General features: G+C 38.9%; 1 protein-coding gene across 5 annotated transcripts in view; it reads right to left on the bottom strand.

Moving 5' to 3' along the window:
- The window catches only part of TENM1 (teneurin transmembrane protein 1), an 876,004-nt gene that overhangs the window by 309,242 nt on the left and 540,087 nt on the right, over positions 1–26,675 (bottom strand). For 4 of the 5 annotated variants that reach the window (XM_068152079.1, XM_068152082.1, XM_068152081.1 and 1 more), the window contains exon 1: positions 25,709–25,919. The exons of the other annotated variant lie outside the window; for it this stretch is intronic. The gene's annotated coding sequence lies outside the window, so the exon portion shown is untranslated. Of the gene's footprint in view, positions 1–25,708; positions 25,920–26,675 lie in introns of those variants that run through there. 5 annotated transcript variants of the gene reach the window in all.

Here is a 26,675-nt window from a genome sequence, read left to right as displayed (position 1 = left end):
AACACCCCCAATCCCAATATTAGTCCCATTATTCTACAAGTTATCTTATCATAACAATTCCTTCCAGAAATCAATGTATACCAAACTGTGATAATGAAAATTCCTAAGGATGCATGTGACTTAATGTAATATAAAAAGAAATACACATATACTGTAAATAACAACTGTTATTACAGAGGCACAAAGAATAATAATGATATAGTATACTTGTGTACATTCATAAAGAGTGTGACCAGCAGGATGAGGGAGGTTCTACTCTCCCTCTACTCAGCCCTAGTTAGACCATATGTGGAATACTGTGTACAATTCTGGGCTCCTCAGTTCAAGAGGGATAGGGAACCACTGGAGAGAGCTCAACAGAGTGCTATGAGGATGATTAAGGGACTTGAACATCTGTCTTATGAGCAAAGACTGAGACACCTGACAGAGATCTGGAATAGGCTGCTCAGAGAGCTTGTGAAGTCTTCTCTAGAGATCTTCAAAACCTGCTGGGATGCATCCCTGTGTGACCTGCCCTAAGTGGTCCTGCTTTGCAGGGAGGTTAGACTTGATCTCTGAAGGTCCCTTCCAAGCCCTAGCATTCTATGATTCTATGATCTGTTGCATGAGGAGACATCCCACAGGTGTTCACTATCTACTGTTCTGGAAAAGACCCTTGTAAAGTATGTAAGGGATGTTCAAAAAGATTCCAACAATTTCAATACAGGAGTACGTTTGATAGTTTGGATACTTTTGCATTAATAAAGAAAGTCAGAAAAACTTGGTTTCTACCTCAAAATTTCCAGACAAAACAACTGGTGCAGCACAGAACAAAACATCATTAGAAAACATCATCTAGAAGCCTTGTAACTGCTATGGTACCTACTCCGTCTCCTAGCAGGGTGCAAGTGATGTGACTTGGGCAGGCAGCAGTTGCAGGCAGAGCTCCAACAGTCCTGTCTGATAGTTCCTCCTGCAAGAATAAGGACTGGCTTTCAAGTCCTGACATTGCACAAAGATTTCTCCCTGTGTTTCAGCCAGTACTTGAAGCTCTAGATTAACATCCCACACTTGTTGAATCACTGCCTTTTTTGTGAGAAGTTTAGAAACTAGAAATCATTTTTAACTATCTTCAAATCCCAAGATGAGTCTCATCCCAACATTTCAAATAACTAATGCACAACAAGTGTTATTTCTTTTTTAAATAGGAAGGTTCTTTAATCCAAGAATACAAAAGAGTCATTTTGCTTTGAAAAATTCCCTCTCTGTGTAATGATTACAATATAAAGACAACAGAGAAGTTTTCACACATCCTCTTACAATCAATTAAAAACTATTAAAGTGACTGGTTTTTTTCCTAAAGACAATTAATTCACCTATAGAAGTGTTTTTAGAACATGATCTCAGGAAATGCACTTCATGAGGAATCATATCATATTGAAATAAATGAATGAAAACCACAGTCCTAATAATCTTATACTGGAGTATATACATATGAAAGCTTTACATACCATATTCCTTTAAATACAACAGATTTAGATCACATCCCCTCTTTACAGAGTAGTATGTAGCAAAATATGACATCTACAAGAATTCAGAAAACTTACTGCTGTACTCTGCCATCAGCAGCTGTTGGCGTTACTGAAAACTAAACTTGGTAAGACTTTTTGAAGACAAAACCATACACTGAAGCACAGCAAACACACATAAAAGAGTCAAACCCAACTCCCATTGTCATTTGCAGCCACTTCCATCACTAATAAAACCACTGAAATTTCTGTGGGAAGTAAAGACAAACAAATACAACATGAAATGAACAACTTCTGTTTTCCATACAAAAGTGCCTTACTTGGCTATACAGTAGGGCTACATATAGACAATAAAGTGTCACCTACTAGACAACTGCAACATTTTTCAGTTCTTGAAGAGGAAACTGCTAAAGATGAATTTCCACTTTTCATCTGCTACTTTGGACCAGAAAAACTAGAGAAATCAAGTATTGAATGACACTGAGAGGCAAAGAATTATGGATTATTTCTTTTTGATCAGGCCTCTCCCAACTGGCATGTTAATTGGAAATTTGCAACTAGGAGTCAATCAAAAGACTAACCTAGAAGAGATACACATATTTACTGGAAAATATTTCAAGTCTTATTTTAACTGTATTAAGAAAAACCTATTAAAATGCTTAAATAATTTGGCTTGCAGATATGGCAGACCTATTTAAAAGAATGGAATATTATGATGACATTTTAGTCTTAGCTTTTTCTTAGCACTGTTTGTTAGGTATTGTATATGCAACAAGTAGAAATAGTTTTGCAGGCAGATTCCTTCTCAAAACTCAATGAGATCACTATTTTTCAAAAGCCACTTTAATTAACTTCATTCTCTCTATGAAATCTACAAGGTACTACTCTTCATTAATAAACATCTTAACCATGGACTAGTACAATGATAAGAAACAAGAAGAACATTGCCACCTAGCTGTTTCAACAGTGCCCATGGAAGATGGCACGTTCATTTGCCTCTCAAATCCTCCAGAGAAAAAACAGTCCAAATCAAACATGTAAGAAGGGCTACCTAAAAACATGAGGCAAGAGTAAATTTCTGTCACTTTTATCTTACCAACTCTGAAAGCAGCTGGTAACAAAATATGTGCAATGGAAGCCTTTTCAAAACAATTATTCAGTACGATCACGAATTAATGTCTGACACCATCTTTCTGTCATCACTTCACAGCAGAAAGTCAAACAGACTAACAGAGGTATAGACACTGACATTTGTAAATTAAAAAGCACTCTGAAATTCCTGCAAAATCTGAAATATCCTTAGAAATGTCCCTGTATATGTAAACAAGAGAATACCTTGGCTGACAGTTGGGTTTCTTCAAAATATACTTCCTGGCAGCATGTTTTATGTATATTTAATAAAGGTTACGTTTGAAAAGTAGCCCCTGCACCATTTACAAAATGCAGCTGGCTACACAGATGCAGTTTAATGACTTCCCAGAAAATTCAGGATAAAGCCCAAGCCTGACATTGCTGATGTCCAGACTGGTGTTTTCTGAGCAAGTAATTGTAAGAAATGCCACAGTAGAAGGGCAGCCTGCCCCGTCACACAGTCCGGTGAGAACAAAAGCAAGCCTAACAGAACTGGTACATTGTCTGCTTGGCAGCTGTTTATTCCCCTTCTGCAGCTCTGCAGCCAGCAACTCATGCATTCCAAAAGCATTTGGTAGTTTCTCTGAAGCTCTTCAAACGAATACACTAAAAATTTTGGGAGCTGTTGTACTGAGTAAACAATCAAGAAAGGCAATAAAGCTTCTGTAGAGCTGTAAGTTCTCAGACAGTGATTTGATCCCTGCCTTCTCTAAAAATCTTTATTATCTTTAGAATAATGCCATTCTCCTAAGAATGGAACTACACTATGTTCTGTTAGGAAATGAGGTGTACCAATATAAAATGGCAAATTTTACAAAGTTTTCCATTAAAACCTGAACCTTTACCAGTTCACTGCTGGTTACTCCCCAGTACTGCAGCTCATTGGTCATGACAGTCTCAGAATCTCATCTGATGACTGATCCTACGTACAGCTCAGCCTTGAGAACAAGCCAAGGAGTTCATGGTGCATCCCTCTCATGAATGAGCCTCCTGTCTTCATAGTGCAGGAAACACAGGAGCACAGCAGGGTCCCAAATGCCTCCAGTCTCCAAAGGAAACCATCGACACTGTGACACTGATGGAGCACATTCATTTATGATTCTTCCCAGCACCACCATGGCGCAGCCAAGCAAAACTGCATTATGCTCATGTTTCATAACAAGTTTCATTATAATCTATAGGAGTAAATAACAGTTTGACAAAGGGGTGTGTGCATTTATTTTAGTACCTTACATTTCACTTGAAACATAATAAAATAGAAAATTGACTCAGACTAGGCAAGTTTATCACAGGTCTAACTAACAACTCTTCCTAAATTGAGTGCTAAAGACCTCTCTCACTTCAACTACTTCATTAATCAGCAACTGCAGCAGGATTTTGAGCCAGTAAGAGGATGCATGTGTCTATACTACATTCAAACATACACAGAAACTTGGCAAAACCTGACTGTTACATACAAGTGGAAGAAAAAATTAAAGAACACATTTCCACAACAGCCTTACAAAAAGCTGAACAAGTGTCATGCTTCATGAGCACTACACAACCCTTGTCCTCCTAAGGAGAAATAAATACTCGTTCAAAAGGATACCAGAAAAAATATTTACATAGCAAAGTTCCCATATGCAATATGCTTTCAAGCAAACACATGTATGTACATGTGTATACATAAACACACAGCTATGTAAAGAACAGATTAGTAGCCCCTAAATCAAAGAACCCATATTTTAAATGTGTTTTTTCCCCACCATGACTCCCTAAAACATGAGGGGAAAAGTTAGTGACTAAACAAAATGTGACACTTCATTCCAATTCTCTGGATACCACTCGAAGACTTACCACCAGTCTTTCCATACAAAGTGAAATTACAAACCTCAATGCAAAAAAACTCAATAGACAAAGCAGATTCTCAGGCTCAATAGAAGAAAGAATTCAGACTCTCTATGTGGGAAGGTATCTACAAAATGAAGCAATTACCAAGTCTTCCCACCAGTTACTGAGGGGTGATACAGGTTTCATGAGTCTCTTCTCTGCATAAACTTGAGCTGGGATACTGGTTTTCAAGACAGACTTAGGAAAAGAAACCAGAGAAAGGTTAAACCAAAAGCTGAAAACTAACACAGAAGAAGCAGAGACAGAGCTTTAGTTTATGGTCCTGAGACACTGAGCATTTTATGGTAAGAAAAGCACATTTTTTGTTGTTTATGTTAATGAGATATTCTCGCTGTAAGAGGGAAGAGGCATTTACCAGAGACAAATGATCTTCAATTACTCCCAGTTTGTCACTATAAGGACAGCTGCAAATATTGGCAAAGGATAAGGTATTTAAATGGTGCATGTTTTGACAGATGGAAGTTGGGGGATGAGGGGTGGGCAGTGAATTGGAGTTCTCTTAAAATTGTATATTTAAAGCAATTCATTTGATACACAAACACTTGAAAGGCTTGAAGGCCCCACATGTATACAAGTCTGCATACACAGAGACAGTCTACTCTTAGAAAAATAAAGCTATTAAATTTGGAATTCCCAGATAATTATGGGAAAACTTAAAGAGTCCTGAGCAATATTTGATTTACATCTTTGAAGCTTCAAAGAGATATCTCAGCTTCTTCTGAACTAATTTCCAACTGCTATTTTTAAGGCATCTCTTTGTTGTTTTTTTTTTTTTACCCCTGTAACTGCCTTAAAAAGTTCTAAGCACATAAAAACATGTTTAAGCACAGCTGTCACAATATTTTCCTCTCAAAAAGCAAACAATTCTAAATGTCTCTCCGTAACTGCTAGAGTATTAGTGTCTCATGCAGCACCATATTTACAACTCGTCAATAAGCTCAATTTTAAAGATAAAATTAGATAGAATATAACCTAAACTCAGCCATTCAAGACTGAATTTGCATTTCAGGGTGCTTCATTTGAACAGAGCTCTGAGACAGAGCTGAAAGCGTACCCACAGAACAGTCAAAATACTACTGCCAGATTTCCAGCCCTTCTCGGGAGTTCTACACAAACATCAAGAAACAGCACTGGGATTTCATTTCGTCATTTATGGGTATTTTATTCGCACTGAGGGATTATGATAGTTATGAAATAGGATTTGTGTTGTCATTTTGGGGTGGGGTTGGTTTGTTTGTTTTTCTAAAATGCTGCTCCGCTGTGTTTTTTTTATCAGCTTTGACATAAAATAGTTAAATGCAATAAGCTGTTAACACATAGGAACTCCTTCCATATGGGTAATCCAGTGCTATGGAAGCAAAAACTGAAAACAAGGACAGAACAAAAGCAGGTGCTTGCAATATCTGAGGAAAATACATTTTGGAGAATCTGCTTTTCGGCAGACCAAAGCACCCAATGTTTTTCCTGACTTCAAGACTAAAATTCAAACTATAATTGCCACTGAGGTCCACTACAGCTGTAGCAGTCATAGTAGACTAAGTAGTAATTAAAAATCTTCACAGCTTAATATCCATGAAACATGGCACAAGACTCCTCTTAATGCTTACAGTGTAGGTGAAAAAACCAAACCAAACCAACAAACCACCAAACACTGGGAGAAAAAGGGAGGCTCACAACAAAATTAATTTTGTCTTTAACTGAATTTACAAAACAAAAATCAAACCCAACCTCAAGGGAGAGAAGAGTACTAGTAATCTCTTTGTAGGAAAAGGGGGTTACTGGTCACACAAAATGGACAGGAGTATGAGCTGAGAAATGCTTATACCAAACAGGCTAATGAGAATGTGGGTCATTGTCACTTGCATAATGTAAAAGTTAAAGGCTGACAAAAGACTGAGAACACCTTTTACAGCTCTACTGGAGGGCTTTTGCTAATTAGAAGTCTTCCGGTGTCTCCACTCAAAGTCTGCCACAAAACAGAATCAAATATTTACCGTTCTTTAGTAACATTTTAACAAATGTAGGATACAAGTTTATTGCATCAGGGTTCACAGACTTCAGTTCTAACACACAAGTGGTAACAAAGTTCTAATAAGTAAATTTACTTTCTTTTCATCTTAAAAGTAGTCTGCCATGTGACATTCTTTTTCTAACAAAATCAGGAAATGAGAATGAATGCCCATGCGAAGAACACTTTTTTCTTACAATTTAAGCCTTTAGAGTTGTAAAAAGAGGCTCAGAATGGACTATGGACTAGATTATTTATAGAGAAAGACTCAGAAAAATGAAGTTTGGGTGAAGGAACTATAAAGGTTAAGAACTTCTTCCTTCCATGTGGCCTAGTACTGGGTCACATCTACTAGCAAATCACTATAGTTTACATAGCAAAATATTATAGGGGAAAAGAAAGTCATGGAAACAGACATACACAGTAACAAAATGATTATACCTGAATCCTCAGTTATTTGGTATGGAGAAGTGGACACACTGTCATCTGAACTACCTTGTTCATGGCACTTGTCTTCCATCCTGCCAGGCTAGCCAAGATAATTGCAGACCTGCTGTTTTCTGCTTCCTTAGCCTTGACAACCTTGACTATTTTTCCTAAATATGAAGTGCTCTCTTTTCACAAGCTCAAGCCTGATAGCTGAGTTTCAAAGCAACCATTATAGCAGGCTCTCTGGGGTCTGCAGGACTAGTTAACAAAAGCATCAGTAAAAATTGTGGACTGAAAGAAGGATTTGATGTCAGATGTCTGATGACCTGTGTTAGTCCTGAGTATCTTCTGTGAAAGTTTACCTTCAGTTTGGAGGTATATCAGGCAAATACTTTGAGTACCATTTCAGAGACCTATGGAGTCCAAAACTAAAGCCTCTAGATTTCTTTTCATGCTTACTGATTTACAGCCAATGCTTTTAAGTGATACTGTAACTCAGTAAAGCACAAAATACACTATTAGAAATCAGGCACCCAATATAATTTGGCATTAGTTATTCTTATTGACTATACCTAGTAAGCAACAAGCTATGCTGTTCAACACAAAAATTCACCTAAACTAAAAAAGTAGAAAGCAAGTAAAAGTTCATTTTTATGATGGAGCTTAGAGCACAAGTAATACATAAAAATAATACCAAGTAGTTTCAGAAAGAGAATACAAATTACATTTATCAGTGTTGGGTGGTACATTTGTTTTGAAGTGGAATATTATGACAACTGAAAATAAAGTCTCTATCCATTTCCAAATCATGCTGAAAAATCACTTCAGCTGTTATGTTGTTATAAAAGCAACATATCAATCATTTCAAAGTAATACTGCACTCAATCCAGTACCAATGCCAGCTATATTACTCACATTAAGCATATCGAAGTACACACAGTTTCATTTTATGATCACTAATTTTCATTACTTAATAGCAGTATACTCAGTGCCTATGGATATGCTGTTTGAATACTGAAATACAAACTTTACATATGAGAAGGAAGAAGAAAGCAGTTTTACAGACCTCCCTGGTCCTCCACTGGGAAACCTTTCTGTTATTAGGAAAGTTAGCCAGTGACTAAAAAGGCATGAATTATATTTGAAGCCTTACCCAGATTTCTCTGAAATTCTTAAGCAAGGCATTTAAAAACAGTTTATTTTTAAGGTCCACAGGTGCCTAGATCCCAGTAACCTCTTAGTGCCTCAGCCCTTGCACATAACAATGACTGCCATCCAATTCAAATTCTGACCATTCCAACAACTTATTAGCATTTGTAACAAACATCGAGCTTATCAAAGTTGCCACAGGTGGAAACACATAATATTGCTGTTAATAAAGCAATACAGTTCTCTTATAAGCAGCAGAGGAAAATGAATCCTGCCTACAAGATTTGCAAATGCTAACAGTAGTGCCAGAAGGACAGATCACCAATAATGGAGCATTTCTTGTAAACAGTAGGCAGAGGTAGCTGGGCAAACCTCAGAACTGCAAATCCCAGCAATGCTTAAAACAAAGGAACTAGAAATGCAGCCTTTAAAAATTAACTACATGAACAATTTCATAAACAGTAAAAATAATATGTCTGGAAACAGCAGCAAATTCTGTTGTTGATGGCACAGGTCCGCAGCCAGCACTTCCCGCTGAATACTTCCTATATTAGGTGTTGAAGAAAAGCACTGGGAGTTGTGCCAGAGGCCCTCAAAACACAGTGCAGAATGTTTCTGGCATGTTTCTAATGATAGTTAATTCAATATCTTTTTTTTTTTGTTTGTGTGGTTTTTTTTATTTACAGAGATGCAAGAACTGCAAGTTGCAGTATCTTGCACATCCAACAATAAACAAACTGAAGCCTGCAGAAAATGCTGTCTGTTTGCATAGTATATCTCCTAGACATGTTACTACTCTGTGGCTGAAAGCTACAAATACTTAGTTTTCCTCTTATCCAAACTTGAAAAATATTGCAGTGCTCTCAGAAGTATGAATAACAGGCTGAAAGTCCATTGCCTAAAGAACTATGCAGATAAGACTCGCCTTCAAAATTTGTTCAGAAAAAAGAGTCTTAAATCTCAGTCAGTCACCTTATCATTACAAATTATATCTTCAGTTCCATGAGGGAACTTGAAGAAAAGATGAAATTGTTGTGCATCAACCAAACTCCAAGCTTCTTTAAAAAAAACACTACAAAACCATTAAAAAATATTCAGAACAACTTGTTGCTGAGTTCCTTTCATTCCTTCTGCAAACAACGTCGAACATTTTACTATGGTAACAACTTCTATCTAACATCCTTTGAAATTCTTTTGTCTGTATGACTGAAAAGGAGGAATGAACTTCTTGTAATTAATTTAGTATTTCAGTGAGATAAAATTCCAGCAAGCCCACAGCATCTACAATTCAAATTGACAATTGGCATCTCAAAAATCATGAACTGAAAATCTCTCATCTCTAGAGGAATGATATTCTTTGGCTAACGATATCCATCCTTAGATGCATAACTTAAATAAACATTTATTTAGAGGTACTTTATCTAAATATATGTATTTGCACTCTAAAACCAGAGTTTTGCAGAGAGTTCTTAATATTAAGAACAGGAGCTGAATCTTAAACTAAGACCTCCTGGGTCTGTCACCATCTCTACTGTCAACTGTACCTAAGTCAAAGCAACATTTCTTGTTCACGAATTTGTCACCACTGTTAGATTACTAGAAGCACAACACTGAATTAGATCATCTCTTCTTTTTGATCTGGTATGGAAAATCCTACATCTGACCCGGGAATTATCTATCTCTTGCTCATGTAAAACTGAAACTGTTTGCCTGCAGCCAGAAACTTCATCTAAGCTGTTCATGAAATGGCAAGAGAAAGAATTAAAAGGTCTATATCATTAGCCTTTTAGTTTTAACTAAAAACTAACAACAACCAAAAAAAAAAAGCAAAACTGGATACCTACTTGGCAACACAGATCTCCCTTTTGCTCTGTTTATAAACAAAGATTTCATGTAACAGACAAATCATGGACTGAGTATAGCTTTAAGAAAGTTTTACTGCTTTGACAACCTAGATGAAAACCTAAGTAGTGCGTAGTTGTGTCTATATGGACGTGCAACAGGCATTTCATGATGCTTTACTGACCAGCAACCGCTGAATCTGTACCTGTTTTGCTAGAAAATTCTGCCCGATGACTCTCTTTTTCGTACCTATTTTACGCTGCCAAGGCCAGGTACCCACTTAAGAGCACTTAAGGGATCTTCACAAACAGCACTGGTCAGCATGTGAGAGGAGTGAAGAACTGGAGAGGAGAAACAGACACTGGGAGGGAAGAACAGTACTGCACTCTGGAGAGAGGGCAAAGCACCTTCAGAGGTGAGTGGAAGATCTCTCTGACTTTTACAACCAAGAAGAAAAGGCAGATAAACCAGTGCTGGTTTATTTCCCCCCATTAACTATGTTTGCCAGAAGGGTGAAAGTGAATTTGGATATAATCTGGGAATGATCAGAAATTGGACACAATAAATTGCACTTCGGGGAGTATCATCTGCATGTTCCCCAAAACAGAGGAGTTATTTCAGAAGGAGGAAACAATAAATCTTGATTTGTACTAATTCTGTTAGCACTGTCCCTTAGGCCTATACAGCTCATCTGCTATCCAAATCTAGCTGTTTGCTTCCCCAGAAGCACAATCTTGCTGAAACAGTGTCCTTTTGTGCCCTTCTTTTTTAATATACAAATCTCATCTAAGGAAAACATTTACAAGGGCTAAACCAGTAATTCCTTTAAATGGTTGTACTTTTAGTAAGTGCCATTTAACGGAGAGCTCTACTGGAATCGCTGTGGCAGAGACAGTTCTGTGTTCCCATCAGTAATGAACCATGCATTTTTACTCAAATATAGCAGGAAGTTCAGCTCCCAGGATGATGATTAGGAGAAGGACTTCTGTTTTATTCTGCACACAAAGCTGATACCATGCTTAAGTTTCTGTCCCTAGGAGCTGAAACCATAACAGAAGACAAGTTTTGTTAACAGTTTAAGGAAATAACCTTTTAAAAGTTTCCATACTATGCAATTATGTCCCAAAGCAATTTTGATACAAGTTTTCTCTAGTCATAATCATCTCCATGGTACATATAGTCGTCTTCTCATCTATTAACAGCCTTGTAATCCCACGGCCCTTTCGTGCTGGAACACTAAATCAGCTTTGGAGAGGAATTTTGCACAAATGCAAACAGACAAGTTCTGTTAATAGGCGCAATGCTATTCAAGTCTTCCAGGGCGTGTAGATAGCAGGCATCAAGAACACATTTCTGACCCCCAGGCAAGGCATCAAAGAAAAATCAAGAGAACAACTTTGAGGTTTATTTCTTAATTACAACAAGCTTTCTGCAAATTCAAGGCATGATAGCCTTGAATTGATCTCACTTATCCTCAGGGTAGGAAAAAATATTTAAGTAGTTTTGGGGTATCAGTTTACAGGAGATAAACAAACTTACTCAAGTGTGGCTCTACTTGAAACATTCCTCATTTCCACTTCTAATTTATTTGAAACTTTGTCACTCATAAGACTCCCATTAATACTTTTTTTTTTTTTTTTCTGAGTAGTATCATCATTTAGTCATGAATTCATGTTCCAAATAATAATACAGAAAGTTGGTAACACATTTGCTGTCCTCCAGATCTCTTGTGTTCTTCACATGAAATCTTTGTAGCAGGTCACAGTTCATTTAAAACAAACAAAACCCCTGAACATACCAAATCATAACTTCCCCTTAGAAATCACAGCAACTTCAGTGGTCAAGGCTAGGAAAGATAGGGTGGTCCAACATTCCTTTACAGTTTTCACTCTAATGGGAGATAAGAAAGACTCAGGAAATGTTAAGGAAGATAACCTGACCCACAGAGAACACGGATGAGCCATTAAGTGCCTTCTCTTTTCCACCCAAGGAGTTTGCTTACCTCTCTAGCAGAAAACTGGCAATACTTAACAATCTCCCTCCCAGATCTAAAGTTATTGAAAGTTTTTTTACAAAATAATTGTGCACACACAGACTCACTAATGATGTTCCAGTGAACAAAAGAAGAAAAAACCCCAAACCTTGCACTTTTCATTCTGTCTTCAGGTTTCCTAGCATTTCTCAGTACCAAGTTGTTTTAAAATTTCAGGAATTAGTGACACCTAAATGCAAGCAGAAAATCTGAGACAAAGCAAAACTGTCCCATGAGATTTCACACAAACAGAAAATACACAAACAACTAATTACAGAGGGCCATGCTGTCTGTAACTTAAGCTCAGAGCTAGTGGAAGAGCACATGCATGTCACTAGAAATATTTGAACAAGAAGTTCAGTGTTTGATTACATCAGTCAAGGCAAATTTGGAACTGTGCAGATCTGCCAAAAGCACTTTTTTGTATCAGGAAGCAGGCAGCATGTATCTGCCTGCTGCAGCCTATCCTGAACACCTCAGCAAAACTCTTGTGCCTTTTCTACTGCGCCATGCACGCAGACTCATTCTCCTGCTCCACCTCACCTCTCCTTTCTGCACCACTGTCAAATTACCTTGAACATATTCAATTTTGCAAAGGCCTACTAATGCAGCTCATTTTCCTCCCTTTCAATTTATTTTTCACCTTACCTTTCTCCCCAGATCTTCCTTAAATGATGCACTACTTGAAGCCTTGAACCCTCAGCTTTTCTCTGGTATCACATTAAAAGAAATAGGTAGCAGTCTCTGCAGACAGACACCAAACAGAAACACTTGAAGAGCACTTTCCCTTTGATTGCATTTCATGATTTTCACTCCAATCTCATCTGTTATTTCCCTTGGTTTTTTTTTTTTTTTTTTTGGTTTTTCTTTATAAACTAGCTTACAAACTCTTAGGAGAGAGGGCCATAGTAGATTTTTCATACTATATTTTAACACAGAAGAGTGCTACTTGGTTGAGATTTTTCCTTTTGAGGATGAAGCTAGTTTTCTTTAATTTTTAAAGGCAGATAACGTGTCCTAACCATTCAACCTTGATTTCCTCCAGAAAGCTATCATCTTCATTTTCACATGGAGAAAAGTACAGACATCAAATACAATTAAAAAAGTTTATATATATATATATATATATATATATATATATATATATATATATATATACACACTCACATATGTAATTTAATATTCAGTTCTATCTGGAAAGAAAAACACCTACTAAGGGTACCCTGGTCCCACAATCATGTTCTCTCATACAAATGATTGGTCTCTCAATAGTTTTATTTAGGAGTACAAGCCAGATCCTTAATGTTCTTATAATGCAATATTTTTCACTGATATGGTGCTTATGCTTGCAGAAAGTTTTGATGCATTTACATTGCATTTGTGATTTAATCTACAGCTCTATGCTTATCCCTTAGGTGTGCGGTAATCCCTACTATTAAAAAGGCAAAGCAAAACAAAAAAGCTGAACACACACTATTTAAGCAATCTATTTCAAACAGATGTCAGAAGCATATTTTATTATTTCTAAATTGGACCATTGATCAGCAAGATGATGAGCAAAGAAAAAGATCTGCTAACCTAAAACGTGTGACACTTATTTACACTGCATTTCCAATCAATAAGGTAAAAACATTATTAAAATATGAAGTCATGGTTTTGATTTACTGCTGCTTCTCCTGTTCTGAAGTCCTTCACATCATGCTGGAATGGTGTGTACTTCACACTATCACTCTGCTGCTATAGCATATCAATGCCATATTAGTTATGCAGAAATGGTTCAAAATGGCTCTACTAAAGGTGGCAGACACCTCTAGCTGGTCGTATTCTTGGTCATTATCCTCAGGTATTAGCTCATCTTGTAAATACCTTGCACAGAGACAGCAATTTTTATGATGAAATAAAAGTTTGCTCACACTTCTGCTGAATTGTTTTCCTTAAGAATAAGTCCAGACTAGAACAATTTCATCTCCTTTACTTGTCTATAAACAAAAGCACTTGTGGAGGAGGAGCAGACAATAAACACTTCTCTTGTGTCATTACTGTATTTGACCTTCAGCAATTTGTTTTAAACAGGAGAACTTACCTTGTCTCCATCTGATAACAATAGAGACAGCACATTTAGCATCCTACATGATGATGTTTCTTGAAATGTCAAGGGTTACTCATTAAAAATGAGACCAGAATGATTAACACTTCAAGGGTCCCATTTGTATTGGCTTGATTTATGGCACAGTAATAATGAGTAATAATAAAAGGCAAATACATCTGTGAGCAGTTCTGGACACTGAAACACGACAAACTTTCAAACCAGCAATGCAGATGTTCTAATATTAATCTTCTGAGACCTGTGATATTAAATCACTTTTTATTTAATTTCTTGGAGCTTGACAATTTTTCTTCATTTGAGCATATGGTCTCAGTTTAGTGTAACAGCATGTGTGTATATATAAAAGACAGCTACTAGTATCACTCTATTTCTATATATCTGGCATTTCTAGATGCAGTTTTAAGTCTAAAAGCCCAAAGGGTTATATGGCTTATACATAATGGGACTCTAGAAGCTGCCCCATTCCATACCAAATCAATGGGACTCAAGCAATAAAATGTCTATGTAAGTTCCACATTGAGAATAGAAAATATGTAAGCCTTCTATATCTCAGTTCTCCAAAATAAATCCTCATTACCAGATGATGAATCTAATTGTCATAATAATTTTTCATTTTACTTCAGTTCAAGAGAAAATGGATACAAGTTCAACTCAATACAGAAGCTCCAAGATTTGAGTCACAGAACAAAGTTTTAGTGCTATTGGTAAGTGAATTGTTTCACTTACTTTAGAAGGAAAACAATTTCCTCTTTTCCAGCCTAACTGGAGCTTTAATAGAGAAACTTTGAAAATACCACTTACATGCTGACACACAACCAGAATCCAGCCAGACTGGGAACAGCAGCATTCAACTAATGTGCCTGTTCTGTGTGGAAGAGCAGGCATATTCCAAGATCTTTTGCTCAAAATAAGGAAAAGGAGTATCAAAACTGACTCCTTGCAAGTAAATAAAGACAACTCAGCAACAGGAAGATGAGAAATGTCTTGTCTCTTTGCACACCAGAACACTCTTCAAAAAGTCATCTGTCTTTCTTTCCCTAAGGGACTTTTTATGGAGATTAATTTCTATGCCTCGTTTCATTATTGTTCAAGACAGTGCTTTGGATTTTCTGTTCCACTGTAACACCAAGAGTTAAGTCATAAACCACATTTTTAGAATGCATTTTCTCCAACATTCTAGGACTCATTTCAGCTTCTGAAACACCTTGAAATTATGCTCAATGTAGAAATTACAAATAAAGGAGTTAGCATTTTCATCCTCTGGATGGTATTTTTTCCTGACATTCAATTAACCCTCTTTCACTGATACTAATATTTCAATTTCCACTAAAGTTGCATTTCTGGTGCTTTTTTTATTGTTGTTGCTCAAACAGGTTTTTAAATTTATTAAGGGTACATTAAGGTAAACCCAATGGCATTTAATATAGTGAATTAACTGAACAGGTAACGCCTACAAGCTATTGTAAAAAGCAGAACAACATCTAAATTACATCTCCTGTTAAGTGCAAATGCTAGTGATGCTACTGCATTACAAAATGCTAACTTTACCTATTAATTTACACACAGATTTCTACATCATATTATACCAAATTTTAAGATGGGTACAGGCTTTCAAGCAAATACCTTTAAACATGCAGAAACCACTTAAACATCAACAAATAAAAAAGATACAGCTTTAGTAAAGTTAGATGGCAATGTATGACATCCGTCTCATCTACATGAAGTGATTTTTTTTAAGTCTACCATCATAGATATTTATTGTTAGGGTATTAATTGTTACATGCTTTCAAACATAGGCAAGGATCAATGAGGTCTGAAACGTGTTATTTCAGAATACTCTCCTCACCACAAAATGCAGATTCTCAAGAACAGACATATCCTAAATCCCAAGATTAGGTTATTGCCAGTATTTCCTTTTTAGTTAAGTAGCATCAAAATCTTACTTTCCTCCCATTGGAAGTACCATTTAACTTCATTTCCTTCTCATTTCATCCATGCAGAGATTACACATTTATGTCGCTTTCTTAGCTAACTGTTTGACTCGTGGGAAGCAGAACAGTAGCAAGATGCCACATGTTGGATATTCATTTTGAAGAAGGCAGACATCACTGACAGCTCCATCACAACTATTAAAAACTGGGGAATAATGCCATGCACCTGTAAAAGCTCAGACAAATATTACTAGGATGTACTCCTGGCCAAGAATTGATAACAAGTAAGTTGGAGCAGGGTGAAAGGACACAAGTCTACCTCTAGTTGATTTTATTAAACTTTGGTTATGTTATCTGTCAGGGTTTCAGAAAGATGTTCAGCCTTTCAAAGTATCTGCCTAGTAAAGTGGAGATCTTGGTGAGCATCACTGAAAAACTGTGAAGATGTCAAAGCACTCAACAACATGGTGCTGATCTGGCAGAATCATCACAAAGACTGATACACAGGTAGCTGGTTGGTCAGCCTGTCACCACAGATCTGCATACTACGTACAATGAAGTTTGAGCTCTTTATTCCTAGAAGGACCTCCCTTTAGTCATGTCAATTACAAACTAGCATCATATTCACATAAATTTAGTGCACTGGGATTGAAATTGAACTTCAAAGGCGAGCAAAACAAAAGTGGTGAAGTAAACACTGCATTTCCCTTGAACTCCCACCAAAGCCAAAAGCCTATTACAGTAGTTCACGAATCTACCATTGAGAAACTGAACAGACCAGTGACTATCTGTCACTGTGCCTAAACTGTCACACTATCACACATAGTACTACATCAATCTTTGCTAAACTAGAGTCTGGCTTTATGCTATTTTCACCAATTTCAAGGCAGAAAATCCTGTACCTCAAATCAGTGGGATCAGAACTAGGACATTAGAAAGTAAACCCATACTAAAATTAGTCTGTTCTCATGAAAACAAACTGTTTTCATTTGTTCATTATCTCAAGGGTAATATTTCAAAACAAACAAACAAACAAAACTAGCCTTGAAAGAAGTAAAATAAAATCCATTTACAATGATTCACTTGCATAGCAAATGAAATGGTACCACATACAGCAGCACAGGCTTTTCCTTTTTTCTTTTATTTTTTTAACTATCATTATCAACAATTTCACAGTAATAACTAAGTGATTTTAAACTATATTTAGGATTATTATATACCCACTTCTAAAGTCTTCTATGACTGGCTTCGGTTAGTCAGGTCCCAAGAAGCTTAGAACCATTTACTTGAAGATAATTGTTGTGATGCTGATTTACAAGCTATAGCTTGCTACAGTTCCATTAGATTACTGCACATGGGTTGCCACACATTAAAAGTGGGAACAGCACACGTACATACACATAAATACTGTAAACACATTTTGTACTAAGAATAACATACACATATTAATACCTAGGAGATGAATTTTAAAGCCACATTGTGTGCAATTGTGAAATAGGCTTGGAGTCTGGGCTGGGCAACCTTTTACCTGAAGAGTTTCATCAACGTTGTTTGGCACTGAAAAAAACAACCTGCAAATACTGACAGAATTTGGTAATTTGATTCATACTTTGTTCATATTGAAACAACATTCACTCTTTAGAAATGGGGTAAGAATTATTGGGTTTTAATGCTTTAGAATTTTTCATTTTACACCACCCAATGTAGTGTTCCTCAGTTTCAATTTCTTCCTAATTTGCTCGTGCAACAAACTTCAAATCATTCCCAGCTTCGGTTCTGTTCCAAATTCTAGGATGAAGAGATGACATTGGACATAGGATGTCAAACCCACTTGTCTCTCTTCATAATGTTTTTGAAGATGGACCATAGTTTCATTCCATAAAGAAGACATTAATAACAAAGCACACAAAACTAAAACAAACAGAGGAAACAGGGCACCTTTCCCTAGTTTTACCACACGGACTGAAGAGTTATGTCGCTTATCTGGAGTTAAGTGCGTAAGATAAGCCTTGCTTCATTTCTACCACTTATTTTTATTTTTAAAAACCCATAAACCCAAGAAACCATGAAACCCTGTTGTTTACTAATTAAAAAAAAAAAAAAAAGGGGGGGGGGGGAGGGGGGAAGAGGGGGGGAAGGAGAGGAGGAAAAAAAGGAAATTGCCAAGCAAAAAGCCCACCATAATTCAACTGCTAATAGAACTGACCTTGTTGATATACTACCTAAATGAGGTTTCAAAAGAGCAGTAGGGTAATTTATGGTAATCTCTGATGTACATTACAGGTTTGCATTTGGGAATGCTAACATCAACATATAAAACAATTTCTCACGGTCTGTAGCTGCTACTCTGGAAAGCTTAGTATGAATTGCTCAGAGCAGTTCAATACAGCTCACATATACTTTGTGATTCCAAAATTCAATTTTGTAACTCGTAATCAACTACAAAAAATACTATGAACTGAATATGAGCAACATTAAAATGCAATTTCTTCTTACTATTGACTACTTATCAACTGACAACTTAGTCTGTTGAAATTAAAACAATTGGTGTATTTTATGGTGATTGCTAAAGCTGCTGACCATAAGGAAAATTATTGTGCTTTACAAACTTAAAAGTCTCTTAATCTAAGCAGCCAATCAGACCTAATGCTTCTAAAGAGAATGCAACTTTAAATAAAATGCATTAATGAAACATTAAAAGGTTGCATAATTAAAGTACAGTTAAACACGTTCATATTAACTCTTCCAGTATGTCTGCAGAGGTAAGAATCTACACAGTTGCACAGCCTGACACGGAAATGTTAGCTATCCATCTACATTTACAAAAGCATAGATGAAAGGTGTCTTACCCCTTCCCTCTCATTCCCTGTTCAAACCATTAGTTAGGCAAGAAAATGGGGCCTAAATCCTCCACTGAATGACTTAGTAGGACTTCACCAATTAAATCAGTGGCATATTTCCATGTAGGTGGAAATATGGCATATGGTGGTATATGCCACAATACTGGAAATATACCTACTTATACCTAGTAGAAACTGGCCCATTTTCCCTCATCAATACTTTATTTAATAAGCATCACCAAAAGATTATTTCTCAAAGCAGTACTGCAAAGTTCAAACGACAGTGGCAAAAGTGAAGTTTCCACACTCACCTTCACACGCTGCATTAGCTGATATTTCAATAACCAAACTAGTTGCTTACCACTCTGGTACTCTTTAAATACACTTACTCCATGGTGTGATTTATTGAAATGTATGGAATTTACACTAATGGGTTGATGAAACTCCAAAAGTTACAATACTGTAACTATGGTGTAACAGAGGCTAGATCTCATATTCTAGCAGACAGGCATGAAAACACATTGCACAGGTAAGGAAGACCAGCATTTGTAGACAACAAATCACTTGGACAAATGCAAGCCGCGTTCTTCCCAACAATACAGAGAATACATTTTGCAGATATGTTGTAGCCAAGACATGTATTTAACCTAAAACCTTCAATGACAAAATTCTATTCTGTACAAAAACCCAAGACACCTTCGCTGACAGAAGTAGCTAACCCACATGCTGTAAAATCCCTTTTGTCCTGGGCTAGGGAAGACTTAGGTGCAAACTTTGACTAAAGGGCTAACTAACTGCTAGCTAGGAGAAGAAGAAAGAAGAAACAATACCAATCCTTACCGTCAAATCTTTTTCACTCAAAAGCTATTAATAAACTTAAACAACAACAATACATTAGTATTTAAATGCTGTTTTACTAGTTGAGGGCACAGTGTGAGCTGTGCATCATAGAATTGTGTTTTACAAGGGCGGGATAGAATGTGCTTATAGCAACCAAAGTATTAACATAAAGAAGAGGGAAGGGGAAATAAAGACTAAAAGCTCACAGAACCATAGAGTTCTCAATTGAACACTGACCTAATGGTAGAGAACCTGGTATACGGCACTTCATCAGTAAAAATACCCAATAAAGGTGATATTTGCTCCCCATATCTGGATCTAGATAAAACCATGGAGGAAAGAGATGATGAAGGGCTTACCCCTGGGAGAGACTACAAGCAGAAGCTGGTGATGGATAAGATCAAAGTTTTGAGAAAGCCTATGAAAGCAGAACTTCATAGATTTCAATTGACTGCACTTAACAAACCATAAGGGCTCAGCATGCTAATACAGAGCTCTGCAGAAAAACAGACAAAATTTGGATGAATTGGGAGCTCTGAAGAAAGACCTAGAGAAGAAATTGAGGAAAATGAAAAGACATTAATGTCAGCTCATAGGTACATCTATAACTTGGATGTGCAGAAGGTGAGGAGTATTTAGTTGCTATGGTTTATAAAGTACATCAGGTGGTTATGAAAGAATGAGACCTGTTCTCAAAGATTGTAACAGTAAGAGCTAAGAGATGGACAAAAGTGGGGGTAAGAGAAATATAAAAAGGAACAGGAAAAACTGGTGAATAGAGCAGAGAACGATGTCAGGAAATCACAGCAGTAGTTCAGAGCAAGAAATGGTTTAGCGATAAAGGAGCACCAGAAGTACCTATCTATAGGAAACCTGTATGGTCTTCAGAGATGAAAAAGGTTCTGTAGTTAGTGGCACATGTGAAAGACAGAATTTGAAAGAGGAAACTTCATATATGAAGACTAGCAAATATTCCTGCTGAGGCTGACTTGTAAGGAGAAGCAGGAAGGCTCATATCCAGACCGTCAGGAAGCCTGCAATGAGCTATGCTTCTTCTGCTTTAATTTCTTTCCACATGACACTTCCCTGGTCCAGTAGTTGGCTAATGCCTTGTGTAGGAAAGAAACTCAGAAACAAAATGGGCTGCATATATAAATCAGAAAAATTGTATCACAGATCAGAGCAGCTGAAGAAGAAAGTGTCTTCTGGAACAAGGACATATGTTACAAGAAATTAAGTTTGTTTGGTTTTATAGACAGGCATCTGTGTTGTTTCAGATAAGCAACACAATCTCCACAAAAATGGAGCAAGAAAGTCTCACACCTCCAAACAGCATATGAAAGCACCATCAGAGGTCCCACTGTTGTCAGGTGGTACTACCTTTTGGAACCCGTTTCCAGAGAAACAGCACACTGGTAAGAAGAAACAAAGTGGAGAACAGTCAGCAATCTCCCAGGTTTGGATTCTCTATCAAGCACAACAGTCCAATACCCATTACCATGGAAACAGGTGGAACTTGTGAAGTTCCATTTTTTGAAGTTCTTCTGTTAGAAAAACAAAACCCAGTTAAAAATAATTAACACCCTTTATCAAAAGAAAAAATAAAGTAATGGCATTATTTAATTGCAGTGTCTTTTAAGAGTGGTCAAGTCACTGAATACACCACTCAAAGCAAAGGCAATGCAGCCACTGAATGCAAGTTCATATATTCCACTTCAGAATCTTCACCCTAAATTACTTTATCCTAAGTATCTGTAGTTAATATGACTCAGCACAAAATTCTTTGGCAGATGAGGCAAATGTAGTGTGTGAGACTACATACACACTACAGCCATTATTTCATTAATCACTTCACTAAAGGCCCAAGATCTCTCACTTTTAGTGGATGTCTCTTTAACAGCTGCATTGTTACAAAACACACTTTGCAGCCCAAACATCATAGATCAGCCCATGAACATTCATATTAACAAAATTATGTATAAACCAATTATCCCTCAGAGTAGAAAGTGATGCAAGAGCAACTGCATGAAAATGTCATCTGAAACATCATCCCAAACCTACCTACAGAATAGAGCTACAGAAGGGACTATTTGCTTACAATCCTTTGAAAATCTAAACCCAAACTTTTCAATTACAGAAACATGAACTCTTTGATATGTCACAATATTGTCAGTTATTTAAGACTGAAGCCCACATAGACATCAATAAGACAAAAAAAAAAAAAAAAAGGTAAAAAAAAAGAAGAGTTTATGGACCCCTTATAACCCTTAGCACACATCTCTCTGCATTCAGTAAAATAAACAAACCGAAACACCTTAAATGCCAACAGCCCACAGGCAAACCAGAAAAATACATCTATAATTTGGAACAAATAGTACTGTCTACTTAAAAGAGGCTCTGAACTGGAAGAGTGCGGTAATTGCTCATTAAGGCTACAGAAAATAAGCACTGCTGAATGAAGGCTTCCAAAGCAATAAGCCAGGGCTAAGCCCAATTCAATACAGTCACTTTAATTTCAGTATACTTATAGGCAACACATTTAACTAGGAAACACATTTAACTCGTACTAGAAAGCCGAAAACAATGCATTGGCCTTACACAGTAGCTTGAGTCAAGACAATTAATATTAAATATATGATTTTTTTGTTCTTTTAAATAGAGAAGTTCAAATGAAACAGTTCAATGCAACAGAGTGAAAGAATGAATATTTATTTTCAATAATATACTCAATATATTGAAGTTCAAATCTGTTGCAGAGAAACAGCATTAAACATGAAAAGAAGCAGCTTAACTATCTTTTAATCAGCCTTCAGAAACATTCTTCTAAAACACTGAGGTGTTTTCTCAGTATAGGTTAATCCACTGGGTATTTGCTAAGCTATTGCAGAGTTGACATTTTGGGGTATCCTCAGTGTTTTGCAAAAGTAAGTTTTAGAAAAGCCAGGTTCTTATTACAAAACCTACTTATATTGTGTACATATTTATGGAAGTCATAAAGAACAGTTATAACATACCCTAGACCTCTGAGATTCTGTCTGAAAGAGGTAATGCCACAAAGACCACTGCGTATTTTCAGCTTTATTTGTCCCTAAATATATTATCAAAGGACTGACTACACAGCAACATCCAGATGGAACATTCTAGATATAGCCAGTGCAACTGAACTCTCTCTGACTCGATGCTCTTTGCAGTTGTACAGTGGCGAACATTAATTCACTTGTGCTGAAACTGTGAAACACAACCAACAGACAAAGCCAGATGAGAAAGTAGCAAACAAGAAATTCCTGAATTTCAGATACAGCGCCATTACTACAGTTACTAGTCACTGTGAGACACTGCCAGTCACAGCAAAGAAAGGGCATGCCACTCTCCCAGGCTGTAAAATGGGATCAAAAAGTATTCCTAACCAAAAGGAAAGGACTGGTTTTCCATAATCAAAGCCCTGAGATGACAAATAAAGCAGCATTTTTACATTTTCCAAATTAAAATAATTAAAAAATCAAATTTATACCATTTAGACCTCCTGAATCACATTGAAATAACGTCCTGCCTGCTCCAATTACCATCAATGCTCAGAACTTCCTGCCTCAATGAAAAGAACATACACATTTACCTATTCCCAACCCATTGCTGCAGAGCAAAAATGTTGCATCTCTCCATACACATGTGACTGCAGGCACATGTGTGAGCAGCCAGGTCCTTCCTTCAGTTTTAAAAACTATCATTTAAAATTACAATCCCATCTCAAATGAGTAACAGGTTTCCTTTGCTACATCTTTTCTCACACGACATTGCTTTTATAGAACTCTGAATGCATTTCAATGGCTTTTTCATAAGCCATCAATACAATATGTTCATTCACTTCCACATCTGACTACTTGAGGTGTTAAGAGTAGTAATTTGCATTCCCACATTCTTAACAGTTGCTTTTAATAATAATTAAATAAATCATCTCTGTTTTGATTTACACGTGCCATTTAAGATTTGGCAAATGGAAGGCACCTTTTCATTTAAAAATAAGAAAAGGTCTTTTTGAAAAGTATTTGAAATGTAGTTTTCTTGGGGCTTGTTTAAAGATCAGACATTCACAGAGCAAAACCTATTTGGAACATGTTAGTCAGAAAACTTCTAATAATTCCTTGAAACAAAACTGCAATATATTTAAAAAGAAAAAAAAAAGACAACACCCACAAGGGTTTCCAAATCCCCAAGCTGTTAAAAGATTTGAGTTCTTGAAACAAGTCAACCCCCCCAAAACACACAGCTACATTAAAAATACATCAACAACTTCTAGATATTATCGATATAGGCTCTCTATAGAGAAATAGCAATTAGTTTATTAACAAGCCTATATTTCATCTCAGGAGAAGTATTCTGAAATTAGCCCACAGCATTACAAGTCATGCATAAAATAAACTTTGAAGAGAAACTATGGGCAGGGAAGAAGGAAAACTACTGGGCTGGGTTTCACCTTCTGATGGATAGCTCCTTCCCTACTACAGTGCATCTTGCTATTTGTGATTCACAAAAGGTTCTCTACACCACTAGGAATTCCATACTTCAGATATGAAACTGCTCGACATTATGCTTCACAATTAACAGCTAAAATACGAGCACCAGGAGTGGTGGGGTTTTGTTACTGCAAAAACATTTGGAGATACAGTAGATGTTTGAGATGCGTGCCCCACCACACGGACAGCTGGTATTTGTACCCACAGTACAGTGGATCGGATTCGTTAATTATCGCAGAAGCATCAGCACAATCAAGATGGGTATCTACAACCTTTGGATATTATGCACACAATCAATGAAAGAGTATCACCAACAGTTATGACTCGGTCTGAAAAGGTAATGCATATTCGAGCCAAAGAATGGAGTTGCGTGGAGAAGTTCTTGCCTTTGAGAATTGAAATATGTAAACCCCACATCTGCTACAGTAGTGCTGACATTTAATACCGCAAGATCATACGGTGAACACCCAAGAAGCAGGGACCTCGCTAACGTATCACAATCATACCAACAACCACTCTGATTAATGCATCAGCTGAGCCTAAAGAGTCAGTCCCGCGCTAGAGCTGGAAGGTATTAGAGGGAAAGCAGTTGGAAAGAGCAGGCAGCGTAACGAGCATACGCTACACGTACGCCTTGCAAAACTAGAGATGAGCAGCTCCCACAGACTGCAGGTGGAGAAACACGCGTTTAACCGATCACGTCTGAGCATCAGTCCCCCTCCAGCACCGGGGACAGCGCGGGGTGCTGCTGCCCCGACCGAGCCATCCCGCCCTTGCGCGCACTGGGGATGCAGCTTTTCCCGTGAGCTCGGGCCCGGCTGCTCCCGCAACGCCAGTGCGGAGCCGGAGCCAAACGCCGCGCCGGGGCGCCCCGCGGGGTGCGGGCGGTGGCCCCCGGCAGCGCGTCCCCGCCTTTCCCCGCCGCCGCACCCCGCGGTCAGCCGCGCACACGAGCGGCTTCACCTCCGCGGGGGAAGCCAACAAGAGAGAGCAGCGGCTGCTCGAGTGGGCAGAGCACCGCTCCGCACTAACCCACCCCGTCCGCTCAGGCGCGCCGCAACCGCGGGCGAAGAAGACCCCCTGTGGGTGATAGGGGAGCTGTCGCCCCAGTGCCCGACACAGTTGTGGGCGAGGCGTCTCCAATGGGCGACGGCACCGGCTCCGCTCACGCTCGCAGCCGTACCGGGTGCCTGCAGCGGCAGACCCGCGCGGTGTCCGCACACCGGCACGCACCGCCTCAGAGCAAGGCGCCTGCCGGCACAGTCCTCCCAGCCCGCAGGGCTCCACCGCGTCTTAGCACACATGTAGGCGCACGTACACACCCAGTGGCATCCAAAAAAAAGCCCTCGGAGCAAAGCCGGTGGCTCCCGCTCCGGCGGGGCAAGACACCCTCCTCCGCTCCTCGGCACGGTCGCCGCCCGCCGCTGCTCCCCGCGAAAGGCGAAGTTCGGGCGCCCGCGGCGGCGCTCCCGCCTTCCCAGCAAACTTACCGAGCGCGGCCACCGGCTGAACTTTCAGCAGCGCCCAAGCTCAGCCCCACCGACGGCTTCTCCCATCTCCTCTAGGTGCGGTGCCCGCGCCCCGCTCCCCGGCAGCTGCGGCGCGGGCGAATATAAATCCACATTGCCGCTGCCGGTGGCTCCCCCGCAGCCCGCCCCGGCCCCTCCGCCCCGCTAAGGGGACGGCGCCGGCTCCTACTGCCGCGGCTCGACCCGCAGCTAACGGCGGCGGCGCGTCAGACTGCGAGAAGCCAAGGCAGGAGAAGAAGCGGGGCCGGGCTCGGCGCAACCTCGCCGCCGTCGTTGCCGCCGCCGCCGCTCCTCTCCAGCGGGTGTAGTGTCAGCGGCGCCGCACGCTCTCAGGGCGGATTGTGTGTGGATTTTTTCTTTTTTTTTTTTTTTTCGTTTTTTTTTCCCTTTTCGGCTCCTTTCCTGTTAATGAGCATGCCCGGGAGATCTGCGCAGGCGCGTTATTGGCCGCCGCGCCTCAAGTCGCCTCTCGCCGATCACCACCGCGGGCTGTGAGGCGGGAGTTGAGGGGGCTTAAGCCGGGGAGCAGCGGGCTGGGCTGCCCCGCGGGCGGAGGCGGCACGGGGGGCGGGAGGGCGGTGGAACCGTCACGGGCTGAGCTATCAGTCGGGAAGCCCTCGGCAGAGTTAGTGGTGAGGCGAGTACGCCCGTGTAAGGGCGAGCAGCTATCCCAGCCCCGCGGGGACGGGCACGCCGTGCTGGACAGCGGCTTCTCACAGAGGCAGGGCGGAGAGGAAAGAGACGACGCCACCGACGGGTCTCTGCGTTTGGGAACAACGCAGAATTCTTCCCTCTAAATAATTTACATTTCCGAGGAGATAAGACCGATTGTGGGATCAAGGCTTGGGAGAGAGCTGTCGATTTAGATGGTGCTTCAATTGCTTGCCTTTCACGAGCTGAGCTTATTAACGTGGGTATCTCCCGTGGC

This window comes from Melanerpes formicivorus, unplaced genomic scaffold (assembly GCF_026170545.1).
Source record: "Melanerpes formicivorus ecotype bairdi unplaced genomic scaffold, bMelFor1.0.p_v2 SCAF_22, whole genome shotgun sequence".
Classification (NCBI taxonomy): domain Eukaryota; kingdom Metazoa; phylum Chordata; class Aves; order Piciformes; family Picidae; genus Melanerpes; species Melanerpes formicivorus.
The sequence above is the reverse complement of the archived record's forward strand: the minus strand, read 5'-3'. Positions and strand labels throughout refer to the sequence as shown.